The 15,370-nt window shown below is 35.0% G+C and overlaps 1 protein-coding gene and 1 long non-coding RNA gene across 4 annotated transcripts in view; one reads left to right on the forward strand and one right to left on the reverse strand.

Moving 5' to 3' along the window:
• Window positions 1–15,370, forward strand: part of LOC132700334 (uncharacterized) — an 89,167-nt gene that overhangs the window by 59,334 nt on the left and 14,463 nt on the right. The gene's annotated exons all lie outside the window — the stretch shown is intronic.
• On the reverse strand, window positions 2,842–6,022 carry LOC132701292 (uncharacterized). The gene is made up of 5 exons (XR_009618752.1): window positions 5,861–6,022; window positions 5,605–5,806; window positions 5,174–5,272; window positions 4,941–5,116; window positions 2,842–3,075 (listed from the first exon to the last, which is right to left on the reverse strand). It is a non-coding gene; the product is annotated as an uncharacterized LOC132701292 (long non-coding RNA).

Here is a 15,370-nt window from a genome sequence, read left to right on the forward strand (position 1 = left end):
ACCGTTTATTTTCTTTTGTATTATCTGTGGTAGATAGATTTAAAGTAATCACATATAACTTTCCGATTAAAATTGTAAGTTCCATGCTGCGAACTTGTATGATTGTGCTGTGTATTGTTCGGCGTAATTGTGAATTAAGAGCATTTCAAACCAAATTTCCGGTGTCTAAAATTGACATTTGGAATATCAGTTCAATACTGGTTGAATTGTTAAAGCTGAAGATATTCGTTGATTCGGAACCAGCAAATCTTGGGCGTCATTTCACCTAAGAGTAGGAGATTCAAAAAACATTTTAAAAAAACAGCTGCAAAACTTGGAACGCCTAATAACATTTGACAAAACTTATGGGGGCGCCACATGGGATTGCAAAATGTCAACCCTCAAAACGAGAGCACTAGGTATACCGCGTTGTTAAAAACGGTGCACCAGTGAGGATCATACAAACCGCAAGCATATCCAATGCACGATATCAGGTACTCCCTAATGATGGATAAGACACTGGCAACAAATTCGATTTTTTATTGGCGACAAAAATCCAATTGATAGGATACAATATTTGTAACCTTTTTTAATATTATATTACCATTATAGTTTCTGATTATTTTTCAATTTACATACGTAACAACTTACTAATTATGTTGCGATACAATGCATACATAACTAAAATAATAGATATTTAAGACGTTCCCGCCTTGTTGCAATTAATTGTAATTAATTGAAGTAGGTGCTGTTTATAAATAAAACAGATGCTTTGAAACTCATTTACCCAGAATAACATGAAATATTCAATGAAAACATACTGATATTTATAAAAAAGAAGGAAACAACAAAATGGAATAACAATATTATATCGAAGTTCATTCTGAATATGTATGTATATGTGTGGCCCGCTTCATTTGTTATAGATTCCTTGACGCTGTGAAGCATGCTCTAAACTAATTTTAAACCTTTAACGAATCTTTTTAACCATTTAGATGAAACAAAAGCATTTCGCCTACAATTTGCAACATATACTAACCGAAACCCCAAATTCTCTTAATAAGATTCTTTTTACCGGCGACGCTACATTTACATAACAAAGAATCTTTAATTGGAATAATAATCATTTCTGGGATCCTGAAAATCCACATGTTGTAGGAACCAGACAATTTCACCTTAGTTTAGGGTGAACATTTGGTGTGGTGTTAGTTTTGATTTTTTAATAAGTCTTTTTGAATTGTTTGCCAATTTAACTAGACCTCGTTATTTCATTGTTATTTAAATTTAAAGGTAATCCTAGAAGATGTAGCACTGGCCCTTGCATGATGGGACCCGACCACATTTTGCGGATTTTCCGTAGAAGTGAATTTGTTTGGCCACCAAGAAATCTACACTTAAATCCACTGGACTCCTTAATATGGCCTTACTTAAAGGATATAGGTTATAAAATTTAGTCCTTTCCAGGAGTTGCGGTAGAAAATACAAGGAGTCGTGAAAAACGAAAAACGTTAGAAATAGTGGAAGTAAAAGTTTTGTTTAATATTGAAAAAAAATTTTCCGAGTGTATTGTAGAATGTATTCAGTTAGATGGAGGGCAATTTCAATATTTGACTTGAAGGTTTTTTAGTATTGTTATCCAAAAATTAAAAAAAAATGCTTACAAATTCTTAAATGCAAATAAGCCTAAGACCGGCAGAGTTAGGTCGTTTAAACAAAAGTAAATTTTCTACGGAAAATTGACCATTACTCCAGATTTTTCATCACGTTTGAACCATAACTCGCCACATAAAAAAAAATCGTATTATCTAAATAATACTTAGTAACCCGTCCAAATAAGTGTCGAATTCGTTAAAATTTAAACTTTGAATGCCCTGTAAAATTCCTTCCTAAAGCGACATTTTTATGAGCCATATTAAACTCAATAGTAAGTATCTGAGGTACGGAGATATGAATCGCCTTATATACGATATTAAAACCCACACATATTCTGACCACAGAACCCACAAATTCTATAATAGGTATGTTGATTCAATTTAATTTTTAAAAAGTACAACTTTGATATATTTGGCCCTTTTGAGAACTTTATACATATCAAAAAAGTAAAACATGTTCAATGCAATCACGTGCCGTTTAGAGTCAATAACCATGTATACGCCATTTTAATTTCTCATTACCGCAAAAATACTGACGCATTGCGTACCGATATTATTTCGTAACGAGAAAGGGGACTTCTAACGAACGCGAAAAGATTAAAACCTTCAAAGCTTTATAACTGAGCCGGCTCTTAATTTGCTGACGTCTAAAATAAGGATTAAGCGTGAGGGTTTCGCGTAACTCGTATTAAACTTTATATTACGTAAAATAAACGCTGCCCCCTTGAAAACTTTGCATGCGCTGTAATAAGTATATCTGCAAGCGTAACCCCAATTTAAATAACCTCGGGCAACAAATAAAATTTTAAGCGAGTGTAAACCTGCTTTGGCACTACTATACGCTATTTTAGCAAAGCTAAATTTTTTGAGGATACTTACAATGTGGAAAGCAGGCCGTTTGGTATGCACAAATACAAAAGAAACAAAAGTAGTGATTAAGTATAATATAGGCTTCCCCCACTCCTCTCCCTTTTGTGGGCGTATCCTCCTTACCCACGACTCTCTAGCTCCTCCCCCTTTACCCATAATCCCTTGAAACTGGCTCCCATTGGATAAGCAAGCACCAATGGGGTTTAATCAATCTCCCCACCTCTAGTTTGCGATGGCGGCGAAGCCAATCAGAGCCCAGATATTTTCCCACCCGTATGAAAAGCAATGGCGTCAATGAGACTTGATCATATTGTTCGCGTGACCATCTGCACCCCCTAGCGGTTCGAATGTAAACTAGTGTCCCCTCTTGGAATAAGATTTTCTTTAATAAGGTAACCCCACCTAGTGAATATTGACCAAAACATTTATTTTAAAAACATATAATTCTGCGAATGTGTACCCTCGCGGGTACAAACTGTACTTTTATTGCGCACAAAGGACAGTGGAAATAAAGACGAAAAGTGTTGGATTTCTTTTCTCGGAACTGGAAGCTGGCAGGCACCATCAATAATATCTGCAAAACAAAAAGCTGGTTAAAATTTTCATTAATAAAGTAGGATATTAGAAACCGTATACCTTTTTAATTTACTAAGCCATCTACCGTGCGTTAGCTTCATACATATTTCCGCATGCTTCTGTCTTAAGGTATCGTGAAATATTTGACTATTTATCTGGGAAAAGTTCATATGTCGAAAATATTATGTGTATGTGGCCGTGGTAGGCTTTCTTTGCTATTATAATTTTATTTTTATTATTTAATATTTACAAAATTAATTTATCTATCTTATTGATGATTTTGATTTTCTTTGCTATTTTTATTATTTAATATTTTCAAAATTAATTTATCTATCTTATTGATGATTTTAAGATATCGCAGTCAACTTTACTATTTCATCAATTTCTTTTATTTATTGCTGATCTTTGAGGATAGTATACATACTTTTTTTCGTAACTTATCTGTATCTACCCTTTAATTTCCTATCAAGCCATAAAGCAAACTCGAAAGGCATCTTAACTAAAAAGTCATATACTTTAAAGCTGCTGCGACTACTACTACATGAAAGTGTGTTTCTATGCAATCTCAACAATAATGAAATCTGGACGCTTATATTAAATGCTGTAATACTCTTCTCTGCTAACGCTCTAGGAGACGCTATTTGAACCCTGTTCAAAGAAAAACTTCTACAGCCCAAATAACCTCTCTGAACCACACTTAAGCGCATCACTCTTTCACTGTCTTGCAGCCTTCAGATTAATATTCCGTACTAACTACGTATGCTATACACGAAACGTTCTCTTTTCTAATTTTTTTCTATGCGCTACATTAACGAACAGGATCTAAACTTTTCTGTCTGTGTATTTTGTTAGCCACCTTAAAAAATTAAAAAAAAAGGTATGCGAACCTAGAGGATATTTTCCATATTTTTCACAAATGGTGACAACAATTAATGCAAGTATTATTTTTAATAATAATCCATCTTTCGCTATGACACGAAAACATCGACTTTTTAATTCTAATTTTTCTCATAGAGCTTCCCTTTAGTCTCTATCTGTTCTTTAACTAAATCCCCACCTTTTTGAAAAACCAACCTCTAAAAACAGTTAATTTTCTCTAATTTAAATTTGTACGTTTTCCGCAATATGTGTGAATATTTTCGCTAGAGTATTTAGTTACTTAGTACATGTCCTAATCAATATTTTAAAAATATAATTCTAATGATACGTGCTTACGATTTGAAGATAACGAAACATTCCCCAGTTTCATAAATGAGAGCTCACTGCCAAACTACCAAACATCACAGTACAAACTACCGTACTACGCCCCCCTGGACAAAATCAGGTCAGTCAGCGTCATTAATTCTACCTGCGTTAACGAATAGCGTATTGTTAATTAAGGTTTAATACGCAGAAAATTTAAGTAACAAATAATCGCAATGAAACTCACTAACATCATAAATTATTAAAAAAAAATTAGAACACTTGGAATTTACTGGAGTAACCAATTTGGCACTAAAAATGGAAATTTTCGATACTCTACTAGGTGCCTACAATAAATTTTACTATTATTTTTAATGCAGAGACACAACGATTTTCTAGTTCTGAATTTGATCAGGGGTATATGACCATAGTTTACGCCGACTCTAAAAGGCATGCAGTCTATTGTTTTTGAACGCCCCATTTTGTGTATTATGTTCAAAACAGAGACTCTCTGGGCTTACGACTACAGCTACCAGCTACTACTTTCAATAATATTAACACAAAAAAAAGTAGGTGGCATTTCTATAATACGTGCAAAGTTTATGTGAAACTGACTGGAAGACAGAGTAATGCACCAATATGTTACTAAACATATCTCGATAGAATTCCGTAAGAGCTTACCTCCAAGTTTCCTCATTTAGTCAGTCAAAGCATCAAATGGGAAATTCCAATCCAACATATGTAGTGGTGGAAATATATCAACCGCCTACGTTACCGAAGGTGCCCGACTGAAGCTTCTGCGTCTTCTTTACCCCACATGCCTACTTAAAAAGATACTGGTCTAAGTCTCAATATTCCTGTTAAAAAAAAGAGAGGTTCTATATTGCCACAAATATGTGTTTTCAAAATTTTACCTGATTTGGCGACGACTACGCTGAAACTTTCCATATCTCGTGTCCCCATGACTGGTCTGTTTCATATATCAAACCTCACCTCGCACGGGTTTGAACCTCCTTTAAAAAAAAAACAGGCAAGACTTATACTTATATCAAAGTAATACGAGGAACTTATATTTTATGCCAAAACTTATTTCATCACCTCCAAAGGGGAGTAGGGGATTTCTAAAGTATGGTAGGTACATCTCTTTCATTTTTTAATTAAAAAAGTGACACAATTACGCGACGTAACTCGATCCGGATCGTTAACGCGTCTCAAGATGGGGGTTTAGAGATGCTGAGGTCATTAAATTGATTCACTATTACCAGTACATACTGAAACCCCCTTATTTCCAAAATAAAAAAAAATTGTTAACTGTTAACACAACAAAAAAAAACTATTTTCTCACCAATTATATTTCTGGGTCGTTTTCAGAATTTGTCCAACGTAAAATCCCAAGAGGATAGGGCCGCAATTTCGAAAAATGTTCATGTCTCCCCACTATGCATTTGTACAAGAAGCAGGGCCGGATTAACAGCAATTATATTCTTGTCAGTCAACATACAGCCGCCGATTGAATTCTCGGATTCTGCTTTACTAGTTGCCATGGTCTGTCAAATATGTTACTTAAAAATTGTATATTTTTTTTTTTACAAATAATATACCTTTCCTAAAATAATTCCGCCTTTGTCAAGTTGGACACGGGCACGTCTGTCCGCTTTGAAAAGCGCAGGCGTATGTATCTTCCAAAATGATCCAAGCAGGCCCGGATTGCCAGCAAATACACAACTCCCCGATTCAATTCTGAGATGTTGCTTCACGAGTTACCATGATCTGTCAAATATTTTAATTAAAAAAAATCTATTATTTAGCAACAATATACCTTTTTAAAAATAATTTCGTCTTTTTTCAAGTTCAACAGGACACGTGTGTTCGTTTCAGTTGGACAAGGGCACGTCTGTCCGCTTTGAAAAGCGCGGCGTATGTATCTTCCAAAATGATCCAAATTGTTAACCTTTTTTTGATTCCTCGTTCCCCGATTCAATTCTGAGATGTTGCTTCACGAGTTACCATGATCTGTCAAATATTTTAATTAAAAAAAATCTATTATTTAGCAACAATATACCTTTTTAAAAATAATTTCGTCTTTTTTCAAGTTCAACAGGACACGTGTGTTCGTTTCGAAAGGTTTCGTAGTCTGTAGCTCTGTCGAATTCTCCAAAATTCGTTAAACCTTCAGATATTTTCAAAATTTGTCCAACGCAGACTTCCACTCACGCAGTTTCGAAAACTTTCTGGTCTCCCCGCCATGCATTTGTACACGAAGCCGTTCTGGACTATCAGCAAACAGCACATCCGTCATTTTTCTTCTCGGATTCCGCTTGACGAGTTACATCGATCTGTCAAATATTTAATGTAAAACAATCTTATCTATTACTTTTACCCAATATTAAGTACCTATTCAAAATTAGTAGCGCCTTTTCGAGTTCGAAAGGTTTCGTAGCCTATAGCCCTGCCGAAATGCCATTGCATTTGTACACGAAGCAGGGTCGGATTGTAAGCAAACAGCACCCCCGGTCACTTTTCTTCTCGGATTCTGCTTGACGAGTTACAACGATCTGTGGAATATTTAGCGTAAAAAAAAATTATCTATTACTTTTACCAAAAATGAAGTACCTATTCAAAATTAGTAGCGCCTTTTCGAGTTCGAAAGGTTTCGTAGCCTATAGCCCTGCCGAAATGGCATTGCATTTGTACACGAAGCAGGGTCGGATTGTAAGCAAACAGCACCCCCGGTCACTTTTCTTCTCGGATTCTGCTTGACGAGTTACATCGATCTGTGGAATATTTAGCGTAAAAAAAAATTATCTATTACTTTTACCAAAAATGAAGTACCTTTTTTCTTTAAAACAGTTCGTCCTTTTCGAGTCTGAAAGGTTTCGTAGCCTATAGCCCTGCCGAAATGTCATTGCATTTGTACACGAAGCAGGGTCGGATTGTCAGCAAACACCACAAGCGTCACTTTTCTTCTCGGTTTCTGCTTGACGAATTACATCGATCGGTCAAATATTTAATATAAAAAATATCTATTTTACCAAAAATACGTACTCTTCTAAGATAAATTAGCTCTTTTCGAGTTTAAGAGGACACGTATGTCAACTGTAGGATGTTTTATTATTATATTTTCCAGTGTCTATAAATTAATAAACAACAGAAGCTTCCGAATACAAAAATTTCAACATGAGTTTTTTTTTTCTTTAAACTTAAAAGTTCTAACCCCTAAAACCATATTTTTAATACGCTGGCGGACGTATAACAATCCCCAAAAATTACCATATTTACTATTGATATATTTCTATTCCGAACTTAACTCAATACATGCAAAAAAAACTAGCGAATGTTATTTATTATCTCCGATGGGTGGATGATCGAGAAACGTTTAAATAAATCTACCTTTCTGTCTCTCTTTTTCTATATAGGTCACTCATTCTCTCTATCTGTTACTTTCCACAATCCGAATTTACACTTGGCCCCCCCCAAAAATCTTGTAAAATTTTATCTGCTTAACTTCTTCGCGTTGTTCATATGGCTGAATTTTTTGGAAGATATATCGTGCGTTATTTCTATTAAAATTCTGTTTCCTTTTTACCTACTTCAAAAACGTAAGCGAGCATTTTTGGTTGTTTTATTAAACAAAAATTGATACTAAACAAGATCCGTATCTCCGACCTCAGCCTCCTTTGATCACTCCCCAATTTTTTTTTAATTAAGTATAGAAACCTCGTCGAACATATACATAATACTAGGTCAAAATGTTACGCGGTTACTCATTAAAGTCGCAATTCCGAAAGCTTCTTACCTATCTTTTTCCAGTCTTTTTTGTTTTATTTATCCGTATATGAAACACACATTGAACACAAAACTTAAACTCGTTGGCGATATTGCATTAAGCAACAAACGCGGATAACAGAAACGAACCCTTAACACAAACGCTTCTTTAAACTTCGACTGACACGTGAAACAACCCGCATTCCTACGAAAGGCAGGTAAACCAAGCAGGTCAAATTTTAAGCTACCCTCCAGTGTCGTCATAGGTTGGGGCATAGTAAATAGCGAATACAACAAAGCGGTAATTTATAATAATTTAATTTGCATTTTATTTAACTTAAGTTGTTTTGTAGAAAATGAGACATTTCTGCAATTAATCAATATACTACGAGTACTTTTCCGCTTAATTACTATTTTTGAGAAACAAAAGGAAACGTTAGATTCCATTCAAACTTTTTCGGTTTTCATGATATCTCGCGTTTATTTAGAAGCTAATGGCCTGTGGCCTTAACCAGACGTTTCCAAAGCCTGGTTCTTAACAAACACGAAAAATAGAGTTATATTGCCACCGAAAATCTGAATTTATGTTTAAAAATGTAACTTCCCGTATTTAAACTATTGCCTGCATTGGCGCCTATATTTTATAGTTTTTTTTTTGTATCCTATTTTTTTTGTTTTGCTTGCAAATGTGTGTCCATTTTTCGGGTACTGGATTTTTTTTTTCTCAAATTATTACAAATTACTCAAAACGGAGTTAAAAAGAGACGAGGAGAAAAGGGAAGAACCCTTATTTTTCCGACACTGACCTCCGATGTTTATAAAAATTGACGCCTTGACACCCTCCCCGTGAATATTTTACAAAGGATTTTTAAAATTTAACTTCCAAATAACGCATACTCTCGCCTAGTGTCACAGTTTTGGGCCCCATTTTGCTATGGTTAGACAGGTTTATTCTTGTACATTGTCGGGACAAAAGAAGCATCTCCTTCATCCAAATTGATTTTTTCATACCTAATACAACAGCTGCCGGGCATCATCTCGCCTTAATTGTTTCTATTGAATTAATTTTAGTTACAAAAAATTAGATGATCGTCAAAATTGGCATAAAAGATAATCAAGATTTAATTAAAACAAGAATATGCACAAAAGAAAAGAGATAAACTCCGACACGGGAAACAAGGAAATATCGCTGAAACGGCAACTGATCTAGCGCGCGCCTTTTTTAAAAATAATAATTTTTCAAAAGAATTCTAGGCTAAGCTAAATACCTGGTGTAACAAAATATTGAAGGATCTTCATGATCCTACCTGTGAGCGAGTAGAAAATTATTTGCAAAGAGGATAAAGGTATATCTTAATATAAATAGTTTCACTATTGATAATATGTCCCCTTTTAAAATGGCGCATTATTTGATACGTACTTTTTTTTTTCTTGTCAGAGCTTGTCTAAAAAAAAGTGGGATGGATGGAGGTTCTCCGTCAGGTTTTTTTCCTGTCGAAACAAGTTTGTGCGGCGTTCGCTTTGGATCTGGGGAATGGGTGGGGTTATACATATATAAGCTATAAGAAATTTTAATTTTTTATTCAGTTTCCACTCATACAATTTCGTGTTAAGTGCAGAGTGAGAAAAATGTCAGAAGTCGAAAATTATCCAACGCAAGCATTGGATTCGTGGGGAAGATTTGTGGTCAATGCGGAAATAATCCGCGAACAAAAATACATTTACGAGGCAGCAATTACGCTGCCGGAATTCGGACTAGAAATTACCTCAGGTCTTAGCCCAGCAAGAATCTTCGCTCCGGCAGTGAAAGTGAGCTTTCTCCCCTACGTTTTGTCGGAGAAAAGAAGCATTTCGTTCGACGAGATGGACTTCACAGAATTAATACAACAGCTTCCACTGTTATTGTTAGCAGGCCCGACTGGTAAAGTTATGTATTTAACCTGCTTCAAACTCAGCTGTCTACAATGTGATGGTGAAGTCTTGGTCAAGATTGAAAATAGCGAGGGTATACTCTATATTTCGAAAGACTGGGTACAGGAATTAATTACCATAAGCAAATTGGTATTTAAAAGAATACGAGTACTGTCTCGTTTGAACTTTTACGAGTACTACGATAGAATATTGTATTTGACTATAGATGAAAATTTGCTGGAAGACGCCAAAATCTTTCCGCATATAGAATATTTATGTTCTACGGAAGAGAGTGAGCAGAGCTACTGCATGGAGGACTACATGCGTTTTGGAAAAATGCAGATAAAACAAGATATCAACAAAAGGATAGCATGGGACATACCTGTGTTTTAATAGAAATTTACCTGTAAACTAATAATAATAAATGTTTTTTAAAATTCAGTGTGTGTGTATGTTTTATCCTTATCCCCCATAAAAAAGTAAAAAAAAAACAAGTAATTGCGTAAAAATAACTTTATTAAATAATAAAAAAAATAACAACAAAATATATTCAAACAAAACATAGTACCACCGGAATGAAACCTTCAGAAATTACCCCAACAACGGAGATTCTCGCATATAATTTACCAAAAAAAATTTGCAGTGGAAAAGTCAAAGTTCAAAGCTGGCGTTGCAGTGAGCATAAGTGGCACAAAATCGGTTTTTGACAAAAGCTATGAAATTAATTGGACACCCCGAAAATTTCAAGATTGTTAAAGTAAGTGGTTCCTTCCCTCTTACGTATCTTTTGGAAGATATGGAGGGGCGTTAAATCAAAAGGTTCGTTTTATGAAGTCGAATTACAAAAACCGTACTACCAAATAGTCGATTTGTGCCACTTATGCTCACTGCAACGCCAGCTTTGAACTTTGACTTTTCCACTGCAAATTTTTTTTGGTAAATTATATGCGAGAATCTCCGTTGTTGGGGTAATTTCTGAAGGTTTCATTCCGGTGGTACTATGTTTTGTTTGAATATATTTTGTTGTTATTTTTTTTATTATTTAATAAAGTTATTTTTACGCAATTACTTGTTTTTTTTTACTTTTTTATGGGGGGTAAGGATAAAACATACACACACACTGAATTTTAAAAAACATTTATTATTATTAGTTTACAGGTAAATTTCTATTAAAACACAGGTATGTCCCATGCTATCCTTTTGTTGATATCTTGTTTTATCTGCATTTTTCCAAAACGCATGTAGTCCTCCATGCAGTAGCTCTGCTCACTCTCTTCCATAGAACATAAATATTCTATATGCGGAAAGATTTTGGCGCCTTCCAGCAAATTTTCATCTATAGTCAAATACAATATTCTATCGTAGTACTCGTAAAAGTTCAAACGAGACAGTACTCGTATTCTTTTAAATACCAATTTGCTTATGGTAATTAATTCCTGTACCCAGTCTTTCGAAATATAGAGTATACCCTCGCTATTTTCAATCTTGACCAAGACTTCACCATCACATTGTAGACAGCTGAGTTTGAAGCAGGTTAAATACATAACTTTACTACGGGCCTGCTAACAATAACAGTGGAAGCTGTTGTATTAATTCTGTGAAGTCCATCTCGTCGAACGAAATGCTTCTTTTCTCCGACAAAACGTAGGGGAGAAAGCTCACTTTCACTGCCGGAGCGAAGATTCTTGCTGGGCTAAGACCTGAGGTAATTTCTAGTCCGAATTCCGGCAGCGTAATTGCTGCCTCGTAAATGTATTTTTGTTCGCGGATTATTTCCGCATTGACCACAAATCTTCCCCACGAATCCAATGCTTGCGTTTTATAATTTTCGACTTCTGACATTTTTCTCACTCTGCACTTAACACGAAATTGTATGAGTGGAAACTGAATAAAAAATTAAAATTTCTTATAGCTTATATATGTATAACCCCACCCATTCCCCAGATCCAAAGCGAACGCCGCACAAACTTGTTTCGACAGGAAAAAAACCTGACGGAGAACCTCCATCCATCCCACTTTTTTTTAGACAAGCTCTGACAAGAAAAAAAAAAGTACGTATCAAATAATGCGCCATTTTAAAAGGGGACATATTATCAATAGTGAAACTATTTATATTAAGATATACCTTTATCCTCTTTGCAAATAATTTTCTACTCGCTCACAGGTAGGATCATGAAGATCCTTCAATATTTTGTTGCACCAGGTATTTAGCTTAGCCTAGAATTCTTTTGAAAAATTATTATTTTTAAAAAAGGCGCGCGCTAGATCAGTTGCCGTTTCAGCGATATTTCCTTGTTTCCCGTGTCGGAGTTTATCTCTTTTCTTTTGTGCATATTCTTGTTTTAATTAAATCTTGATTATCTTTTTATGCCAATTTTGACGATCATCTAATTTTTTGTAACTAAAATTAATTCAATAGAAACAATTAAGGCGAGATGATGCCCGGCAGCTGTTGTATTAGGTATGAAAAAATCAATTTGGATGAAGGAGATGCTTCTTTTGTCCCGACAATGTACAAGAATAAACCTGTCTAACCATAGCAAAATGGGCCCAAAACTGTGACACTAGGCGAGAGTATGCGTTATTTGGAAGTTAAATTTTAAAAATCCTTTGTAAAATATTCACGGGGAGGGTGTCAAGGCGTCAATTTTTATAAACATCGGAGGTCAGTGTCGGAGAAATAAGGGTTCTTCCCTTTTCTCCTCGTCTCTTTTTAACTCCGTTTTGAGTAATTTGTAATAATTTGAGAAAAAAAAATCCAGTACCCGAAAAATGGACACACATTTGCAAGCAAAACAAAAAAAAATAGGATACAAAAAAAAACTATAAAATATAGGCGCCAATGCAGGCAATAGTTTAAATACGGGAAGTTACATTTTTAAACATAAATTCAGATTTTCGGTGGCAATATAACTCTATTTTTCGTGTTTGTTAAGAACCAGGCTTTGGAAACGTCTGGTTAAGGCCACAGGCCATTAGCTTCTAAATAAACGCGAGATATCATGAAAACCGAAAAAGTTTGAATGGAATCTAACGTTTCCTTTTGTTTCTCAAAAATAGTAATTAAGCGGAAAAGTACTCGTAGTATATTGATTAATTGCAGAAATGTCTCATTTTCTACAAAACAACTTAAGTTAAATAAAATGCAAATTAAATTATTATAAATTACCGCTTTGTTGTATTCGCTATTTACTATGCCCCAACCTATGACGACACTGGAGGGTAGCTTAAAATTTGACCTGCTTGGTTTACCTGCCTTTCGTAGGAATGCGGGTTGTTTCACGTGTCAGTCGAAGTTTAAAGAAGCGTTTGTGTTAAGGGTTCGTTTCTGTTATCCGCGTTTGTTGCTTAATGCAATATCGCCAACGAGTTTAAGTTTTGTGTTCAATGTGTGTTTCATATACGGATAAATAAAACAAAAAAGACTGGAAAAAGATAGGTAAGAAGCTTTCGGAATTGCGACTTTAATGAGTAACCGCGTAACATTTTGACCTAGTATTATGTATATGTTCGACGAGGTTTCTATACTTAATTTAAAAAAAATTGGGGAGTGATCAAAGGAGGCTGAGGTCGGAGATACGGATCTTGTTTAGTATCAATTTTTGTTTAATAAAACAACCAAAAATGCTCGCTTACGTTTTTGAAGTAGGTAAAAAGGAAACAGAATTTTAATAGAAATAACGCACGATATATCTTCCAAAAAATTCAGCCATATGAACAACGCGAAGAAGTTAAGCAGATAAAATTTTACAAGATTTTTGGGGGGGGCCAAGTGTAAATTCGGATTGTGGAAAGTAACAGATAGAGAGAATGAGTGACCTATATAGAAAAAGAGAGACAGAAAGGTAGATTTATTTAAACGTTTCTCGATCATCCACCCATCGGAGATAATAAATATAATTCGCTAGTTTTTTTTGCATGTATTGAGTTAAGTTCGGAATAGAAATATATCAATAGTAACAATTTAAATATGGTAATTTTTGGGGATTGTTATACGTCCGCCAGCGTATTAAAAATATGGTTTTAGGGGTTAGAACTTTTAAGTTTCAAGAAAAAAAAAACTCATGTTGAAATTTTTGTATTCGGAAGCTTCTGTTGTTTATTAATTTATAGACACTGGAAAATATAATAATAAAACATCCTACAGTTGACATACGTGTCCTCTTAAACTCGAAAAGAGCTAATTTATCTTAGAAGAGTACGTATTTTTGGTAAAATAGATATTTTTTATATTAAATATTTGACCGATCGATGTAATTCGTCAAGCAGAAACCGAGAAGAAAAGTGACGCTTGTGGTGTTTGCTGACAATCCGACCCTGCTTCGTGTACAAATGCAATGACATTTCGGCAGGGCTATAGGCTACGAAACCTTTCAGACTCGAAAAGGACGAACTGTTTTAAAGAAAAAAGGTTCTTCATTTTTGGTAAAAGTAATAGATAATTTTTTTTTTACGCTAAATATTCCACAGATCGATGTAACTCGTCAAGCAGAATCCGAGAAGAAAAGTGACCGGGGGTGCTGTTTGCTTACAATCCGACCCTGCTTCGTGTACAAATGCAATGCCATTTCGGCACGGCTATAGGCTACGAAACCTTTCGAACTCGAAAAGGCGCTACTAATTTTGAATAGGTACTTCATTTTTGGTAAAAGTAATAGATAATTTTTTTTTACGCTAAATATTCCACAGATCGTTGTAACTCGTCAAGCAGAATCCGAGAAGAAAAGTGACCGGGGGTGCTGTTTGCTTACAATCCGACCCTGCTTCGTGTACAAATGCAATGGCATTTCGGCAGGGCTATAGGCTACGAAACCTTTCGAACTCGAAAAGGCGCTACTAATTTTGAATAGGTACTTAATATTGGGTAAAAGTAATAGATAAGATTGTTTTACATTAAATATTTGACAGATCGATGTAACTCGTCAAGCGGAATCCGAGAAGAAAAATGACGGATGTGCTGTTTGCTGATAGTCCAGAACGGCTTCGTGTACAAATGCATGGCGGGGAGACCAGAAAGTTTTCGAAACTGCGTGAGTGGAAGTCTGCGTTGGACAAATTTTGAAAATATCTGAAGGTTTAACGAATTTTGGAGAATTCGACAGAGCTACAGACTACGAAACCTTTCGAAACGAACACACGTGTCCTGTTGAACTTGAAAAAAGACGAAATTATTTTTAAAAAGGTATATTGTTGCTAAATAATAGTTTTTTTTTAATTAAAATATTTGACAGATCATGGTAACTCGTGAAGCAACATCTCAGAATTGAATCGGGGAACGAGGAATCAAAAAAAGGTTAACAATTTGGATCATTTTGGAAGATACATACGCCGCGCTTTTCAAAGCGGACAGACGTGCCCTTGTCCAACTGAAACGAACACACGTGTCCTGTTGAACTTGAAAAAAGACGAAATTATTTTTAAAAAGGTATATTGTT

This window comes from Cylas formicarius, unplaced genomic scaffold (assembly GCF_029955315.1).
Source record: "Cylas formicarius isolate icCylForm1 unplaced genomic scaffold, icCylForm1.1 PGA_scaffold_4__25_contigs__length_36172078, whole genome shotgun sequence".
In the NCBI taxonomy this organism is placed as follows: Eukaryota; Metazoa; Arthropoda; class Insecta; order Coleoptera; family Brentidae; genus Cylas; species Cylas formicarius.